The sequence below is a fragment of the Protopterus annectens genome, chromosome 2.part0 (assembly GCF_019279795.1).
Source record: "Protopterus annectens isolate FY-2018-M chromosome 2.part0, PAN1.0, whole genome shotgun sequence".
NCBI lineage: Eukaryota > Metazoa > Chordata > Ceratodontiformes > Protopteridae > Protopterus > Protopterus annectens.
In genome coordinates, this window is record NC_056728.1 from 181,095,038 (window position 1) to 181,115,517 (window position 20,480).

A 20,480-nucleotide genomic window follows, 5' to 3' on the forward strand; every position below is an offset into this window, starting at 1 on the left:
ACAAGTGGAGTACCACATGGTTCAGTCCTGGGTCCTCTCCTGTTTGGTATCTACTTTTCTGAAGTACAGGCTAATACAGAAGGTCTTTGGCTAATGAAGTTCGCAAATGACTGCAAACTAGGAGCCATAATCAAAACTCCTAATGATGTGGACATCCTCCAAAAGGGCCTCACAGAGACAGATGCCTGATGTGAAAGCCATGGCCTCAAGTTCAATGCCAAAAAGTGCATTGTCATCCCCTTTAGTAAAAACTCTGTACCCATGAGCTACCACATAGGTGGTAGTCTACTTAACACCAAAAGTGTGATAAGAGACCTGGGGACATGGGTGGACAATGGTCTCTCCTTTGATAATCACATCACCAGTAGTCAGGAAATCCTTCTACATGGCACACCTCATCACAAAAGGTTTCTCATCCAGGAAAAAAAGAGGTCATTGTTCCCCTCTACTCGTCACTCATTAGACCCATTATAGAGTACAACGCCCCTTTTGGTATGTACCTCACAAGACATCTACAACAACTGGAAAGGCCACAGAAATACCTCACAAAGAGGATTACCGGCCTCAAACAAATGCCCTATGTAGACCATCTCAAAAAACTCCAGCTTTACTCCATCGCATATCGCCTACTCAGAGACGATCTCTGCCTAACATACAAAGTTATGTCAAACCCAGAGCTGTTGGACATGCTTCACTTAAAGAAATCTCAATCCCTCCAAGCTACATGCTCTAGAGACCTAAACCTTGTCACTACAATAAATAGAACATGCAGGAGGGATAGATTCCTGTCCCAGAGACTTTCCATACTCTGGAACAAACTACCTATCTGTATCAAACTAAGGTCATCATTAGCACTCTTCAAGAAAAATCTTGATGATTGGATGGGAAATAGGAAATTTTCCCTGGGGAAACCTCTGTGGCTCTGCTCGACAGGGGCACAGGAAAATAATTTTCTTGGGTGGCGAAAGCCAGGGTACTTTTTTGGCTAGGCTTATATAAGCCATAGGGCCAATAGCCTAGTACCTACCTATGAACCTATATGAATCATGTTGATATTCACAAATGAAATATAATTATTTACAAAATTCTGGCTAGCTGTGCTGGCAGTACCTGCTTTTGTCACATGCACAACAAGTAAAAATGATACCAACTCTTACTGAATATGCAAAAAAAGTAAAACGAACTCCTCCAGCCAGTAGCCCAGCTGCTACCCAACAAAACTGGCACCCCCCCCCACAAACCATAACCATTTAAATACTGTAACAATTGCAGGACATTCACAGAACAAGATTACTTGTCCATCAGGATTAAATAAAGAAGTTGTTGACCTGTTATTGGCATGGTTCTTTGTGACATGATCCTAGTACTACCTATTCTGTATAATACAGTTTATACCTCAGCCATAGATCTTGGGGATGTGATCCAGAGTATCATAATTTTTGGCTTTTGTTCTAGTATTAGTGGGATTGTTTGATTTCTGGAGATAACAAGATCCTGTAGTGTTTGGTCCTTGATGAGACAAAAGGCACAGATCATTCTTCTTGATTTTATAGGAGACTGAATAAATGGATGGCGTTTCCAGTTTTTATCTATAGTTAGGTACATCCCAAAGAGTGTACTGTATTCTACAATTGGCCTAAACAGTCAGGAATATAAGAGGTCACTGACTTCTTTAGAGCTGGATGGTATTTCTTTTTTGATTAGCTTCGTTAAGTAGTACTTATGGACCACAATATTCATTTATTTATTGGCATTTCTTTATTGGGGAAAGTCTATTGTGCAGTGCCCTTTTTCAGCAGAGGCTTGAGGAGAAAAACTCTATTATACAGACATCATGGACATCATCTGTATTTTTTCATCATTTACAGTCGGTTTCATTCATGAACAACTGTTCCGTTATTCAGATACCCATGATATCAGTAACATAATTTGCAAACAGTTTCAATTAAAATTAACAGTTGCATAGGTTGTTTTTTTTCTTAGCAACATGATGATCAGAGGAGATGGAATTATGAGGTCTTTCCATTCTCATTTTCAAGTTGAGTTTTGACTATACTTTAAGTTGGGAGAAGGGTTGTCTGCCAAATGTGAAGATATTTCACGTTTTGACATTTCATTTAAGGGTCTTTATTAGATCAACGAATACGTAAATGTTCGAATCTGTAAAGGTCGACCTTTATAGATTGAATATTTACGTGTTCGAAAATCTTTAAAAATAAAACAAAAAAAACTAAGTAATAAAAACATAAAACAAAGGGTGTAAGCAGGGGAGCAAGCCCCCCCTGCACCCCCACACCCCCCTACTTAAATATACCAACTCCAAGATCGCGCTACTGTGTAGATTGTGGGGGGGTGCAGGGGGGCTTGCCCCCCCCCCTGCTCAAACCCTTTTCTTTATTTTTGTTTTGTTTATTTTGTTTTATTACATTTTCAAACTTTTAAATGTTCAATCTCTAAAGGTCGACCTTTAGAGATTCGAACATTTAAATGTTCGTTGATGTAATATAGACCCTAATTTAATCCCATTGTTTGTCCACTAGGTATTTACAAGTGTAAACTCATGCTAGAGGGCCTATGTGTCATTAAAAGACTTAAGAACAGCACCCAGTTTACAGTCATCCCCAAAATTTGTTAACCAGAGCCTGAGATCTGAAAACTAGATGTCAAAAAATAGTGGTCCCAGTACTGAGACCTGTGTAACATCACTGGTCACCATCATACTCTTATGGAAGCATTTAGTACCCTGACTGTGTGAATTCTATCTGTTTCTAATTTGCTATCTCCCTGACCTCACAGGGATCACTTCGAAGCACATTTAGCTTGCTTATTATGGAAGCATGAGGAATGGTGATGAAATGCTTTGATCAGGTGGTGATATCCTGTATGTACAACATGACTGGTGTCAGAAATCTGAGTTACACTTTCAAAGAAGTTAACCAGATTCATTCTGGACTCCCACACTCCAAGTTAGATAAGGAGAAAGTCACTTGCCTGTCCAGAGCCAGGATTCATCAGATCACACATGTACTCCAGTCTATCGGCAACAAGTACCATTATGACTCTGTCATAGCTCATGTTGGAGTGAACAACCTAAGACATACCTCACTGGACTATATGAAGAGAGACTTGACTGATCTCTCTGACTATGTATCCCAGGCAGGTATATTCCTAACCTTGAGCAGCATATTACTCTTACCTAGAATGATGCCACAGTATAAACAAAAAAAGAATTGGTTAGTTTTTGAAGTCATTCAAAGGGGATCCAGTTTCTGTCAGCCTGGGATGACATGGTAGACAGTGATCGCTGCTTTGCCAGAGATGGCTTGCACCTGGCACCAATAGGCTTTCAGCTGCTGGCAAAGGCTCTTCCCTCCCCATACTGCCTTTTTCAGGCAGGGTCTTAAATACAAAATTGCTGACATGAAAATTGGCAACCATAACAAAATAAGGGTTATGCTGCCAACCGCTAAGAGCCTAAACCAAAAACTGCACACCCTGGAAGCACTAATATTACTTGAGGATGAAAATGTCTGTGTAGTCACAGAAACATGGTTCAAGGCCTCGGAGAATAACCTGGCCTTGCAAGGCTACTGTGCCTTCTACACCTTCATACTGCAAAACAAATGTGAGAACCAAAGGAGGCAGTGTTTCTATCTATATTAGAGAAGAAATTAGACTAGTTAGACTGGACAACTCCATGGACTTACTCAAAGTTCATATTATTGTGGGAAGACCCCCATTCACATCATAGCTTGTTATAGATCCCCCTCCATGGATCATGATATGCAGGAGGCCTACTTGACCAGACTGGAGTCAATCCAAATATTGCCAAACACTCTGGTCATCGGGGATTTCAATTATCCCACCATCAATTGGGAAACCTACTCTAGCCTAACTCACTAGAGCAAAAGTTCCTTGACTTTGTTAACTCAAATGCCCTCGAACAAATTGTTCAATCCCCAACAAGAGAAGCAGACATACTAGATCTGGTCCTCAATAACATGACAAACAGATGCACCTGTCAGATCCTCTTAGTTAAATCTGACCACAAATCAGTCGTCTTCGAACTGGCACTAACACCAGAACTCACAAAGGGTGAAGTCAGACAAAAAAACTTTACCAAATCAAACTATATCCTCCTGGGGAAGGTACAAATGCATTCCAAGCCCCACCCCAGCTGGAAGTAGTAACTACACCAAAGCCTCTATGGTATTCCAGACAGAATCAAAGCCAGAGCCCCAGTGAAAAAAAACAGCCACCCTGGTGGACATCCAGTATCAATAAACTTTACAACAAATGCAAAAGTTTTTTGTCTAAGAAAACTATGTGAGGCTCCAACAATGGAAAAGCACTATCCTCAGCTTCAACAAGCAAATAAGACAACATGTGAAATCCTCTAAGAGTAAATTTGAAAAAAACTTAGCAATCACAGCCAAGGATAATCATAATGCCATTTACAGCTACGTACATAGCCTAAAAGATAGGACCCAAGCATGTGCTGAACTAGTGACTAACAATATCAGACACACTGATCCCAAAGAGATAGCAAACCTACTAGCGGACAGATTTGGTGACAGTTTCACTCCCTTATCCCCTCCAAACGTATTCTAAACCTTGCACCCCCAACTTCCGCCCCACCCTACATATCCGAAGAGCAGGTCATTAAATCCTTGTCTAAGGCAAAAAAGATAGCCTCTGTGGGAGTAGACAGCATCCCAGACTGTCTTCTAAATAAACTAAAACATGAACTAGAAAATATACCACAACCACAAAATTACACTTAAGAATAAACAACCAAGAAACATGAACTAGGATCACCATTAAGTACCAATTCAATCACAGCCTAACTACTGGCATTGTTCCTGTGGAATTTAGAACAGCAACAGTTATTCCTCTCCACAAAGGTGGCTTAGCAACAGACCCAGGGAATTATAGACCGATAAGTCTGACCAGCCTCATCTGCAAAGTCATGGAACGTATCATCATGGACCTCATAAATAAAGACATAGGTGACCTCCAAACCCTGGATCCGGACCAGTTCGGCTTTGTCAAGGGCATATCCTGCCTGTTAAACCTGGTGGATATCTTCGAAAATGTGACCAGGACTATTGGTGAGAGCAAATCTGTGCACACAACATATCTCGACTTGGCAAAGGCCTTTGACACAATCCCACACTCAGGCATTACTGATAAACTTAGTAAACTAAATGTAAACCCCTTTGTTGTAAGATGGTTTGAAAACTGGCTCACAAACCGGTCACACACTATCAAAGTGGGTGACTCCACATGAACCAGCAGACATGTCACCAGTAGGGTACCACAAGGGTCAGTGCTGGGCCCCCTACTGTTTGATATATGCTTCTCAGAAATTCAGGCCAAAATTAAGGGGCTGTGGCTGACCAAGTTTGCACACGACTGAAAAATTTAGTGCAATTATTGAATCCCCAAAAGATATCAGTATACTTCAGAAGGGCCTTACACAAACCAACAACTGGTGTCTCAGTCATGGTTTCAAACTGAATGCAAAGAAATGCATCATCATTCCCTTCAGTAAAAACAATGTGTCTCCATACTATCAAATTAACAACAATACTCTGTGTACTTAAGAAGTGGTTACAGATCTTGGATCACAAGTAGACTGTGACCTTAACTTTGACCACCATGTGTCTACTTTAGTAAGGAAGGCTTTTTAAGTAGCAAAGGCATCATCTCTAGAGCAAAGGAAGTTATAACCATTCTATACTCGTCACTAATCAGACCCATAATTGAGTATTAATGCCCCTTTTGACATGTACTGTACAAAGCACCAGCAGCAATTTGAGAGACCTCATAAGTTTTTAACTAAAAATCTCAAGGAACTCCAGCACTTGCCTTACACGCACCAACTATAAAGTCTCTGTCACTATACTCAGTATTGTATAGACTTCTTAGGGGAAACCTAAGCGTGGCTTACAGAGCAATGCCAAACCCAAACCTAATGAATTTGCTGCACATCCATAATCAAATGGGACGAGAGCTACCCATTCCAGGAACCTAAATATGGCCTGCAACTTGAATAGAATATGCTGGAGGGGCAGATTTGTCTCGTAGCAACTGCCGCATCTTTGAAATAGTCTGCCAATTCATGTGAAGCAGAGCACCTCTATGACACTGTTCAAAAGGAACCTGGTCGAGTGGATGGGGCACTGTAAATTCATACTGAGGATAGCACCCAAAACCCTTTTGGACATGGGCAGTCATTACTAAATACAATCTTGGGTATTGACTAGAGTATCTATGGTATTACATTGAGATGAAACAGCTAGGCTTGAAATGACCTCTGGGTCGATAGCATAGTAACCTCCTATGATGCTATGATTAGACAGGCACTACCTTTGACATAGCCAAACTGCTGTGTGTCAAGCCTGATAAGATTTTTATTATAGTTAATTAGGTCAGCTATGATGTATGTCCCATGGCTTTGCAGATGAGACTTGTTAAACTGATGTGCTTGTAATTTCTCAGGTCAGTGTTGCAGGCATTCTTGTGAAGTCACAACTGCTGTGTGCCAGACTTCGGGGAAAAATCCAGTGGCCAGGCTCAGGTTAAATAGTTTAAGAACTGGCCCCACCATTGTCTGGTTAGTATTATTTACTAAGCACCTGGGTGTATTATTGGTGAACTTTTCACTGAATATGTTTGCTAATATGCTGGCAATGTCCATTGGATTCAGGTAGGTATGGCTATTTTAAATAAGTTCTGAGCAATTTGGGTGTTATTTCTTAGTTTCCTGAAGTAGCTAAAGACAGATTTGTAATTATCCTTAATTTCTAATGTTAGCCTAAGTTGTTTTGCTTAATGGTACTTTTTAAATTCTTTGGCAATTCCTTGATGGTATGCTAAGTTCCAAATTATATTCATATCCGGTTGGGATTTATTTAGGTGAGCATAACATTTTACTTATGTATTAACATTTCAAGTGGTACTGATATATGTAAATTTGGAGACTTCATAAGAGAATTGGAGAAGATTAATACATTCAATATCTTTGAATTCCATGACATTGACATTCATTGGTCTGAGATTTTAAAGGCAACGCTTACTAATTTATGATGGGACTTAACCAGGGAGGGAGATGGGCAGTGTTACATACAGATGCTATATTTGTAAGATCCAGGTTTAGGATATGTTGATCTTTAATGGGTTTTTTTACTCTCTGATCTAGGGAGTTTTTGTTTATTAAATGTGGAAGCTTTCTGACATATTGGTGTCCCAGTTTATAAAGGAGAAGGAGTCAGTCACCTATAATAATTTAGTTCTTCAAGAATATTTAGTAACTTAACATGATTGTCAGTTGACATAAATGGGGTCCTGAAACAGGTCATGACCCAATTATTGATCCAATTTAGTCTGATACATATTTTAATAACTTCTGTTTCTGATTCTGTAGAATATGCTTAGGGGTGATGTGGTCTCTTACAAATATGGAGATTCACCCACAATTGCCTTCAAGTCTATAGGCATTGAAGGCACAACACCCATGTATGTAGGGGGTGCTGTCTGAACATTTAAACCAAGTTTCAGTGGTTACATACACATGGATGAGTCCCAAATACAGGAGGGGTCTCATGGTCGGGCATTTTGTTGTTATGTCTCTTGGCATTGAGCTGAGCCACATTAATGTGAACTTGTGTTAGATTTTTTTTTCTTTGGTTAAACTAGGAGGCCAGGTACCTCTGCCTAAGAAGGCACTATGGGGGCAGCAAAGACTTTAACCACAATGCAGAACCTTGGAATGAGAGGTGCAAGCCATCCTTAGCAAAGCAAGTAGGACTGTCTAGCATTGCATCGTAGGGTGACATATACCGGTTCAACCTGGAATAACAGATATTTTGCTAGCTGTTGAAGCCAATTCTCTTTTCTTTGTTGTTCTGCTTCATTCTCAGAGAAGGAAGTATTTATGTCAAGACCAGCATCTTGCTTGCATTTCTGGGATGCATGCAGAGTTCAAACATGTCTCTCTGCATTTTCCTCAGGGATTTGCATGCCAAGTCTTGGGCATTCCTCATGTTTGAGTCATAGCAGAGGCTGGGGACACTGAGGGGGGTGCATTGCCTAAAGATGTTAAAGGGGTAGAATATTGGCAGAGCTACCACTGAAGCAGGGTGATTTGCTAGCACATCCCCATTACACTCACACCCCTATGACATGACGTGACAGCACAGGGAAATTAAAGTCAGAAAAAAAAAAGAAAAAACAATGGTAGTAGTATGACGCAGTCCCAGAATGCCTTCAGCTCCTCATTGCCCTGATCCTAATTGGAATTAAATTGGGGGAGGCCAGTGGGGTACATAGACCTTATGAACAAAGACAGACACTGAAATCTGCTTATTGTTAGTTGCATGGGAGAACCCCATCCCTTAAAAAATGGCATAAAACACACCACCTTTTTTGTCATGAAAGGCATATATGTAGCACAGACAATGCCATGCGTCAGGACCATCAGGGACACTGACAGTAGCAGCATTACGTTTAAATCTTGAGTCACGTGGTACAGGATCAATGCCAAGTTATTCTTTGTTGATAGTTAGACTGCATATAAGTTTACCTGGGCTTCATGATTAAAGGGATAGCCACCCTTATGTACAGTCGATCAGCAGTGCACTAGTTAAAACACTGTCAACTTTAATGATCTAAAAGCAGAGCACATCCAAAAACAATATGGTAATCAAAGTTGTTTCATCTACCAAACTCTTAGGTATGGTAAATGATGACAATCTAAAACCTGATCTCCATATCCAGGACAGTATTAAAAAATACATTCAAAATGTGGCATGCCTTATAGGCACACATCTAAATAAACACACCAGACTCACGCTCCCCAATACATACCCTGGCTGTGCCTTCATTCTTTATGAAGCTTCTACACTCCCTAAACTCCAAATCTCACTTAAGTCCAAACTTGAATCTTGTTACAATAAAACAGCCAAATCTGCCACTAGTTCCACACATTTTATCCATCAGTGCATTCCTCTACACACTTAAATGGCTTAAGCTACCTCAACATCTAACCTGTCTACAACTTCACACTGTCTTAACATTACTTACAAGTCACTGCCTGCCCTGCCTTACTACCTATTCCTCAAACCTACTGTCCTACAAGATCTTTATGATCAGAAGACAAAGAACGTCTTACACTGCATAACCTCAAAGATTCAGCTGTCAAAAGTCTATACTCATTTTCAGAAGCAAAATCCTGGAACAGTCTTCCTCCTAATATGAGACTCCACTCTAAACATAATGCCTTTAAACTTGCATTAAAATAATTTCTATGTAAATAGGATTACCTTACAGTCACTAATTTCCTCCACTAGATCTCTAAAACGGGCTAAAACTATACCACCTTACATACCTCTAACTTCCTTCCACATCTCTCTCTACCTACTCCTTATTTGAGAATCCCAACTAATCTTTAATTTCATAACTCTAAATTTCACTTCTTTTTCCCCTTCCCTCTTTTCTCTTTGCCTTCCTTTCCTCTGGCATCCCATACATTACCTCAGTTTCCATTACCCCCAATAAACCTAGTTTTTCTCTCTGAATCTAATCTCCATACTCTAACCTCCTTTCTTTTTCTATAAGCAGTATATTATCTGATTTTTGAAGTATACCATGTATTTACCTCTCTATCTTTCCTTTCCCTACTATATAACACTTCTTTCTTTTTCCTCCTTTTAGATATTACTTTCCCATGTCTAGAAATAACTTCTCAAATTCAAACTGCTACTACAAACTTTCTGTCATGGTCAGTATGATGATCCTACCTTGAACTACATATCAGTGCATGTTTAGATGTAATATGTGTAGTTGAACTGTACTCTGTTGTATTTTTAAAATTGTTATTCTGTTTTGATTACATTTTTGAATTTATACTGATTTTTTTCATCTATTTGTAGTTGCTGTGTATTTGAATTGAAGAAGATTCCTGTATATCTAGAGCTTTTCTCCCAGACCTCCACTGAAAATGGGTACTCTAGAGCCATTCAGTCCTTCCCTGTAAATAAATGTTAATAAATAAAGAATTACTTAATTAAATAAACAATCCCCGGGATTCATGAAGCTTGCACCAGGCACAGGCGTAGCATAGGCGGAATAATGCCAAATATGGCCGTCGAGCGATTCAGGTACGATCCAATTCCACGTTCACTACCGGCGTACGCCAGAACTGCGCAGCCCATGGTATAGGTATGCTAATCACCCCATGCACAGTGTCGCACCATGCAAATGAAGGCAGATAGCGATTCATGAAGTGGTGCAGGCATAGCGTAAGTCCACGGAAATGTAAACCAAAAAACATGGTTTACATTTTCCCAAACAGAACATCGGAGCTATGGAAGCGGACCAGACTCATGTATTACAAAGTTAACATATGCCAATGGCTAAATACACAGCCAATGGCATAAGAAAAGATCACAACACCTAAAAAAACAACAATTCAGTGTCATGTCCACAGTAACGCACAGTATAACCACAGGGCATGTGTGCGCAAACAGGAACATAAAGAAATTATATAAAAATGTCATAAAATCGCAATGTAATACAAATCAGGTTTACACCATAATACGCAATGGTAGGCATGGAACACCACAACCAAGGTGCAAGGGTTGCTAAGGGCCTGCGACAGTGTTTGGCGTGGTAACTATGAATTAGTAGTCAATGCCATGCAAATGAGGCAGATAATACTGAATCGTAAACGTCCCGCTGGATGAAGGTTGTACCATACGGCGTAGCGCTATAACACAGAGGAGTGGCTCAGAGGAGATACATGACATCAGTAGAGGGGTGTGCCACCGTAGCAGTAAGCACATTGGAGCAATGCAAATCTGGCCTGGCCATTGCTAAGCAAAGCTGCAGGACAGGGGTGGGGAGGAAGGTATAGAATCATTTAGCTGAGAGCATACATGGTGCCCAAAAGCGCATGTGTACGGGGATGAAAACGTGCCCGAAACACGGTAAGCGGATGCACGTGCTGCGAACAATAGCACAAACAGGAAGGTCAGGGGAAGAAAAGAAGGAAATGCTGAAGTAGGGTAATTGGAGTACTAATGAGCAATTAACACCAATCACCCCACGGCGGCCAATCAACAGCAGCTGACAAGTCTACTCGCAGAAACCTGCAAAACAGGATAGGGGAGGCATTGGATTGCAAAGATAGGAGATCTGTCATAGCAGAGAAAAGCAAACCGACAGTAGACCGGCAATAGCACACATTACGCAAGATAAGCTTGGTCTAGGAAAGTACAAATGAAAGCAGGCTGCTGGATGTATGCCAGAAAATGGTAGGTAGATACCCTGTAGCTACGATCGTACATACACACCCTATGACATAATTGGTGTTCACAGCACAATAGAATAAAGTGTGAAAGCACCCTACACACACCTGTGTATTCCCAAACACTGCACCATAGGTGTAAACACACAGGGAACTTTTAAAATGTCCATGTTGGGAGCTGCCATAGCTGTGATTCATCAGCATGTGTTAGAGACTGACGGTGTTGTGGAGGATGATGCCGACAACCACCGCAGGCCCCAGAGGAGGAGAAGAGTGTTCAGACCAAGGGTAACCTACCAGGGGCTACATGATCTGGAGATAGTAGAGCATTACAGGGTGGACAGCGACATCTTACAGCAAATAGTGGAGCTGTGCCGGCCACGCCTGAGAACCAGAAACAACAGAGGGGAAGTCATCCCAGTGGACACGAAGGTATGTGTAAGCTTGCAAATACTAGCCACAGGTACCTTTCAAAGGCCAACTGGAGATATAATGGGGATCTCACAGGCATCAGCATCCAGGGTACTAAACCATTTCCTGGATGCCATGTTACCACATGCCAACGAGCATATATACTTCCCCCAAACTCAGGAGGAGTTGGCCAGCAATATGCGTCACTTCCACCATGTGGCACACTATCTGGAAGTACTGGGTGCGATAGACTGCACGCACATCTAAATCAAGTCACCACCCAGTGAGCATGGTAGGCGCTACATAAACCGCAAGGATTCCACTCCATCAACTGCCAGGTCATGTGCAATGCCCAGGGCATTATCATGGATGTGTGTGCTGGCAGCCCTGGAAGCTACCATGACTCCCATATCTGGCATGCCTCACAGCTGTATCAGGTATTTGTCAGGGGGGACATCCCACATGGCCACCTTGTGGGGGATGCTGGATATGCACTGGAGCCATGGATGATGACTCCCATCAGAAATGCACACACACCCATGCAAGAACGCCATAATGAGGCACATGCACAAACCAGAATCATCATAGAGCGTGTGTTCGGGATGCTGAAATCATGGTTCCGGTGCTTGGACAAATCCCGTGGAGCCTTGCGGTACTCTCCAGGCACGTGTGCCCACATCATCATAGTATGTGCCATGCTGCATAATATGATCCTGCGGGAACAGCTGCAGCAGGGACAAAATGGTGAAGGCGAAGGCCCTCATAGCCCACCGCAATTGCCAAGGCCATCACAGGCACAGAGGGATTCAGACCATGAACACACTGTGCCAGACCCAGTAGGCAGACGGAGGCATGCCCAATATGCCTATGCCTTGTCAAAGAGGGAACATATAGCACATGCTCTGACAGTGTAAGCACCTACGGACTGACACACCTCTCCACCTGCACACACAGTAAAATGGATGGCACACAAACACGACCACCTGTAAATTGTAATGTATAGGTGGACCACTGTGTGAATCCTACATAGGCAGCCCTGAAACATTGTACACACAACAGCTATTGGAACACAGAATGTCAACACCGGAACAGTACATGCACCCATCAGCATATGGTGGTGCTGTGTGTATAGGTTCCCAGGTACATCGGTAGGTACACAGCCGATTGTCAGAGGCCATACACTAAACAGGGCAAACAGTGTCCGCTGTCGTCACGACATCTAGTAACCCACTGTCGCTTAGTGGAGCAGAGGCAATCGCGGGAGCACATGTGTGTAAGCACTGTTCTGCACACATTCATCATGGAGTCTCTGCTGAATTAATCAGGGGATCCACATAATAAAATCATGGATGCTGTGTCAAGGCATGGGTTGTACCCATGACAGGTATTCATCACCCCAGCATGCCCCACCTACAGTCGTTTGAAGGTGTAGCACAGTATCGTGTGTGGCTCACTGTGATATACATACCCAATGCCAGAGCACATCCAGTAAACATCACATAGACACACCATTAACTGGACTCATCAGTATGTAAACTAACTGAGTTACCCATGTGAGTGCAGTATGGAGTAACAGCCGTAGTATACTCCACGTTCAAAATGACATAACAGGTGTACATATCCCAGATATCCATGTGTTAAATGCAGTGACCGTCGTGCATGTTCCCGGTCCCATGTCCTGCAAGGGATGTAACGTAATCCCAAAGGCATGAGTAATTCATGTCAGATGCAGGTCATCAGATCATGTTTAGCACACGTTAGTGGGAATATGCGTTGCCCACTGCTGGTAAGCGATGTTTAAATATGACTATATGGATATGCGCGAAACAGGGATAAGCTTCTCCGAATATTGTGCAGATCATGGTCAATGATGACCAGAACAGGTGAAACCAGCATTATCCAGCCCTGTACTAATAGCGCCTGCTCTGAAGGGTAAAACAACCACTGCCAGGAGTAGAACACGCAATCATGTATAGAATCACCTAACACTATTGCTAGCCAAGATGTACCTATGGTAGGGTTGCCACCTCTGCAAATGACAAATGTGGGACATACGTCAGATGTCTGCAGGCCGACACATACATCCGGCCAGTACGAAAAAAAGAACTTTACTGTTTTGCCTAGAGAAATGCTTATTCTTGTAATGTTTACTTACTTATTCTGTGTCTATAACATATAGGTGGTTCAGATACAGAATAACTGTTTTATGCAACTATTACATAAACTATAGGAAATAAGTATGTCCTACAATCTCAGCACATTTGCCATGTTTACAAATATTTTGCAGGAAACAACTGCCCAAAGAGGGAATGTCCCTTGCAAAGTGGGACAACTGGTAACCCTAACCTACGGCAGGTGTGTAATGTGACAGGTACAGACACAAATGTGCAGAGTCCAGGAAACAGTATACACCAACAAGTACACAATGAAAGGTGTAGCTTGCCTGTCACTTTCCCTGTCAGATATATATGTATATATATATATATATATATATATATATATATATATATATATATATATATATATATATATATATATATATATATATATATATATATATATATATATATAGGTATATATATATATATATATATATATCTATATATATATATATAGATATGTACACATATATACATATATATAATACAGATAGAAAGGGCGATAGAGTGATATATGTTGATATATACGGATTCAACGATATCTGCAAATATATATAGATAGGTCAACGACATTCATAACACCTTGGAGGTACAAATAAATAGGATACTGCCAACTATGGAATGTGTAACATACCGACACACGTAACCACGAGGCTGAAAGACCGAAAGAACACAGTACCGGAACAGTACAACCGCGAGTAATAGTATGACGATATGAAGGGACATGTAGTTAGCGCTGCCAGTGTTGCGGACCACATAGGTACTGTGTTCAACTGTGTTTGTGAGTGCCGTAGTCTGTGTATGTGTGTGTTGAGGGTGCTGTGTGCGTCTCCGTGTGACTGTATTGTGTGTGTGTGTGTCCGCATCATGTGTTTGTTAGTGCCAACTCAGAGGTAGATCATTACGGTAGGTGTGGGTATAGCTAGCCGTAGGCATACGGTTACCACCTATCCCACATTAGGAGGGACAGCCCCTACCTGGGCAGGTGTGTCCTGACATAAAACATAACAAAGGGCAAATGTCCGAGACTGTAGGACATTAATATGTCCCACATATTATGTAATAGTTGCATTAAATAGTTATGCCCTTATGTAAGAAACGTAAATGTTACATGCAATATGATAAGTAGCCAAAGTCCCACAACAATAGGTATGTATTGAGGATAAAAGTATGTGCTATCCTGTGTACTGACCATGGCTATGTGTCGGACTGTAAACACCGCTGTGTGTCCCGCAAGTGTCCAACAATGGCCATATGAAAAGGTGGCAACCCATGGCAAAGAGGTTCTGTTACCACCACAACTGCAATGACTGCAAATATCTGGGACAGAAATACATGGGATAGCTGTCATTTAGACATATCCCTTTACATATCACTGCAATTCCAGAAGTATGGAAGTATCAACCTCACCTGCATACTATATAGAAACCAATTAACAATGGCCCAATGTAAAATCCCGTAACATAAGTCTACTAACTGATAGGTCTTTAATTAGGGATGGAGCCCACACACATATATATGGAATATGTAGAAATGCAAGCCCCACAAACTTGTATATGCTACGTATACCCACCAACATCCCCCACACTAGAAACTACAGCAATACAGACTGTAATAACAGCACAAACATCCAGTCAATTACATCTGCAGAACCGTCAACATACCTTGTGAGAGACACAATTAAAGGCGCCATGCATAATTGTAGCCGTTGTATAATGGAACAAACGGCGATGTTACAGGTTTTGTTTGCAATAGTCCATTATTAGATGGTTGGGATGACAGGTACACCCACATGTTGAACCACAAACTCTAGCTCTCACACACAATCCACGGGGGACATGAATCCAAAGTATACTTGTCTCTACTCATAGCAGTTGCAATTACACACAACAAAACACAATACAGGCCGTCTCCCCGAAGGTAGGGCAAATGGGCAATGCCCAAGTGGAGAATTCAATTATACCCCACTGTTGCCGTGTAATTGGCGAATGGAGTAGCTGCACAGCTGATGTGCAAGTAATTAGTCACTCAGGAACACCAATTGGCGACAGGAAACCAGATGTTACAGGTATCGACGTATATCAGGATGACTTGCCAGACATTCAAACCATGTGCTCATACCATATACCTGTTTAAGCAGTGTGAGAGAGATAAGCAGTGTGAGAGAGATAGAGACGAAAGTCCGGAATGATAACAAGGTATGTAGAACACTCTGTATGTAGGTTTATGTATAGCATGTTTTGTATTAATTATTTACTGTATGTATAGCCTGGTTTGCATTAATTAAAAGTGTCCACAATGCATAAAGTTGGAAAAGGTATTTATGTAGTGATGTCTTGCTGAGCATACTAACGCTTGTAGAAACTGTGCATCCAGCAGTGGGCCACAAGGTACACATCACAGACACCACAAGGGGTGCTACATGAGTGCTTTAAACAGAACAATTCCATACAACCTGCCGTCAGTGGTAGGGTATGTCCAACAAGTACGTGCCATAGCAGGGGATAGTATATGTTGATATACTGTCACAGTAGGCATGTGTATGGGCATATACCGACAATGACATGTGTAAGGTGGTCCCGCTGTGCAAGTATGCTTTGCATTATGAGATACTATGTAAAATATGTGTAATGTATAGTATTGTAGGTAGATATGTCAGATATTCTACACAGCATAACAGGCATATCATGCATACCAAAGGTATCGTCTATTGGCATGTACAATAACAGGATACATATGGCTTGTAGGCACGGGACATTGTAATAGCATGATAGCTAATCTAAATGGAAGGGCTACCAAGTAACCATGCACAAAGGACATGTAATAGCTTCACAGGTTCATAGTGGGGTACTATGCAGTCTGGCAAGTGTATGTGTAAGCACAACTACAGTGTTCACACCAGTGGCTCCTCTCTAGGGTAGTGTCCTGTACACAGCAGATCCATGTGTTACCTGCACCTCTGCACAGTACCGCCACTGCAGTGATACCTGGTGTACATGTGTCTCCCAACCACCAAGGGAGGTATCACATGAACAGTGCTACTGAGTGTCCCTGCGTGATGTACATAGGACTCATGTTCCAAAGCATTATGAGTGTCCGGTTTGAGAATGTAACCCTCAAGCACATCCCACTCATCGTTGTGTGTGTGCACATATCCATGGGCATGTTGCTCACAGTGGCTTTTGCTTATGTCACATATGTGGAGTATATCCATTAATACTGTTGTGGACATGGGTCCTGTCTGTTCAGCAGAGGTCACCCCTGAGTATGTAGTATGCAAATGTGTACAGACGTGGTGTCCGTAGTTCAGCCGCATACTTCAACTGTCGGAGCTCAATAAACGTTAAGGCATGTTAATGTTGTGGTATGTAAAGCTGTAGCTGTTGTGTAAGGTACACCTTAAATGGGGTGGTGTACCCTTGAATGTGTGTAGAAGTCTTGGGTTCAGAGGTACAATGGGTGCCTATGTACCAGCTACACACCCAGTGCAGATAAGTGTGGCCACATACAAGGATATCCATGCCACAGTGGCAATATGGTAACCACAGGAGTGGGTGCGACATATGTGTGTACTACGAACATGTACAATGTGACATGTATGTAGGGGACTACCACCTATGTGATAGTGGGTGAATGGTGTAATGCAAAGGTGATGTTCATGCAGCTTGAGGCCATGATATTCATATCAGGTATCTGTCACAGTGACACCCATATGGATAGAGTCAGTATCAGCTGGTGGATCAATCATGGTGCTTTGTATGCAGGGGTTTGTAAAGTTAGGCAGGGAAAGTCCCTCTGTGCTAGCCTGTACCTCAGGGAAGCATATACTGAACATGAGGGGCCCTATGACTGAGGACTGCGGTATGCCAAGTGTAATTGAAATGCAGTAGGTACTATGGTATGCTACCCTCATTGTGTGTGTCCTGTCCATGAGCCACTTTGCATAACATCCTGAGAAATAGGGTACGATGTGCAGGTGGATGTGTATGTTGTCAATACCAGAATGGAGAACGGTGCTGTAAGGCAATGAGAGGACAATGTAAGATGTGTGGACCCCCGTACCATCATCAACTACCCTGGTAACTGTATGAAAGGAGTCCACCAGGTGTAGGGGCCATGCTCTGGCCCTAACAAGTCTAACCCGGGTGGCATCACAGGACCGGAGCTCAACAATGTCTCTGTGAATGACATCCATGATGATGTGCCCCATAGCCATGCAGCACAGTCCAGTCAGGTGTGTAGGACTATAGTCCCACATGTGCATTGTGGTGCCACCTGTGTGGAGTGTGATAACTGTTGCTGTGTACCATTCAGGGGCCACAATGTCTGATACAAGGCTATTACTGAATATGGTGGCCTAGTGGGGAGACATGTTGTTCAGAGGTTTGTGGACATCACAGCCTGGGACTTTGGAAGGTGACATGGGGTCAGTGTCCCAGGACATATAGAGTGCAGGTTAGTACTGTGTTGGCATGACCGCAGGGACACCACAATGTTCCTGCATGGATTGTGGCCCTGTAGTGAGTGTGAGGGTGTAATGTTAGCATTGAATCCATCCGCCAGCATGTTGCCTACATCACCTGGGTCTGTAATGTTCCTGAGTGATTGTTGCATGTGAGAGCAGATGTGAGTATTGCCATTGACTACTGACATACCACCATAATGCCTTGTGGTACACCCTGGAATGTGTCGCAGTAATGTTTACGTAGCTAGTCATGGAGTATGTGATGAGGGATCCCGTGGCCCTACCGAGGCTGACCAGTGAGCGACCCCACCCATGGGATTATACACCACTGTGCAACAGTCTCCACCTGTTGTTGTACATTATGTCCATGGAACTTGACCACCAGAGTGGCATCTGTTATCTGGTGTGTACCATCATGGCTTTGTGTGGAATAGCATGATCCATGCAGTTGTGTGCGTGCTAATGAAGTGCACTGGGGTATGTTTCAGCATTTCTATGTGCATTGTCCATCTGCACGAGTGTCATGACGTCAACAATCGCTGTCATAAGACGTCTGTAGTAGGTGTTGTAGTACTCATGTACTGTGTATGCCATAAAGAGTGTGGTGCAGGGATGTGGCTAACAAGGGTGATTAGCATATGTTCGGAATAGACCAATGAGGGGATAACCCCAGGTGTGGAACACCAGTCACATGTTGGTATTGTTCATGTCAAGGATAATGTTGGCCTTGGAGGTGGTGTGTATGGGTTGATCCACCTGAGTGGAGGTTATGACTCACAGATGTGTCGGTACATGAGTGTCTATCCCAGTTAAGTGTGGGGTAGTGTCAGTCTCACATCAGTAGTAGCTGTCTGAGCCCTACTGTCCAGTACACCAACAAATGAGGTCTGGTAACCGTGGGGTGTGTTGTTGAATCTGTAGCTGGTTACAATGTGTATAGTGGTTCCGGACACAGTTAGTTGCACGTGGAGTACCTCTGATGCATTGTACTAAGTAACTAGCCAGGATGTGTGTACAACATAGTGGGATATGGGAACACCTCAGCTGTGGGTGTGCAGAGCCTAGAGGCAGGTCCCAGTCACTGCAGAAATATTGGAGTGGTGCATTATAAGGTGTGCCTTGCCTGCATGCGTCACACAGGAAGATGCAAGCATTGTGTCACATGACCCCATGTCTTGCTTGCCAGTTCCCGTTCCACCGGTGACTGTTATTGGAAACTGTGCAAGACAGGCAGTATAGAAGCAGCAAGAGCCTCACATGTGATCTGTACTCCCAGGGCTAACAGATGCAGGTCATCTGTGCCAAAGCATTGTGTTTGACCAGGTCAGTCAAAGTGGACAGATACCAGATGCCTGTGGAATGACAGCAGAAGCATACGCAACTGTTGAAGTGACACAGTCAGTCATTGTACAGTGGTATTGGGTCCGGATGAATGCATAATGCTCCCCAGGGCTTGGCCCACAACTTCAGGGCTACAAGACTGGTGAGCTATTGCATGTCCCTGCACACGTAGTCTGTGAAGTGGCATCTCAGGGCAGTCACACTAACATGGAGAATGACAGTCACATTGTACCTGTTGAGGTGTGGCATGGGTGCATAGGTTATGTTGCAGAACCAGTTACCCAGTAGCAAGATGTAAGCGACTATCGCCTTGTGTAACCTGCTGTGTGGAACTGCAGTGTGACCGCCTACAGAGTCACCTATGACTGGTGTGTTGTGTATGTTATAACAAACTATTGGCTGTATGTGATGGGCACACATGAGTCTGTGGACTATAAGTTGGTGATGTTGTGTTCCGTGATGGGGGTTGCCTCTGGTGCCTGCACAGAGTATGGAGAGGTACTGCACAAGTTGTCCTCGTATGTGTGGCCTGTGGTGGAGATCATGTGAGACTATGTGATGTGTGGGGTGTGTTGCGAATGTTACACATCCCAACATGACTGTCAGGTGCAGTCAGGGTTGGTGACAGCATTGCCCCCAGCAGGGCTGCATAAGTGCATCCCCCACAGGCTGTAGTGTCATATGTTGGGAGGTGAGCATTTAATGTGTACATGAGACAATTGCTCTATTGCCACATGTATGACATATCCATCATATAGACAGGCAATAGCACTGGTACGTGGCAGTTGGACAT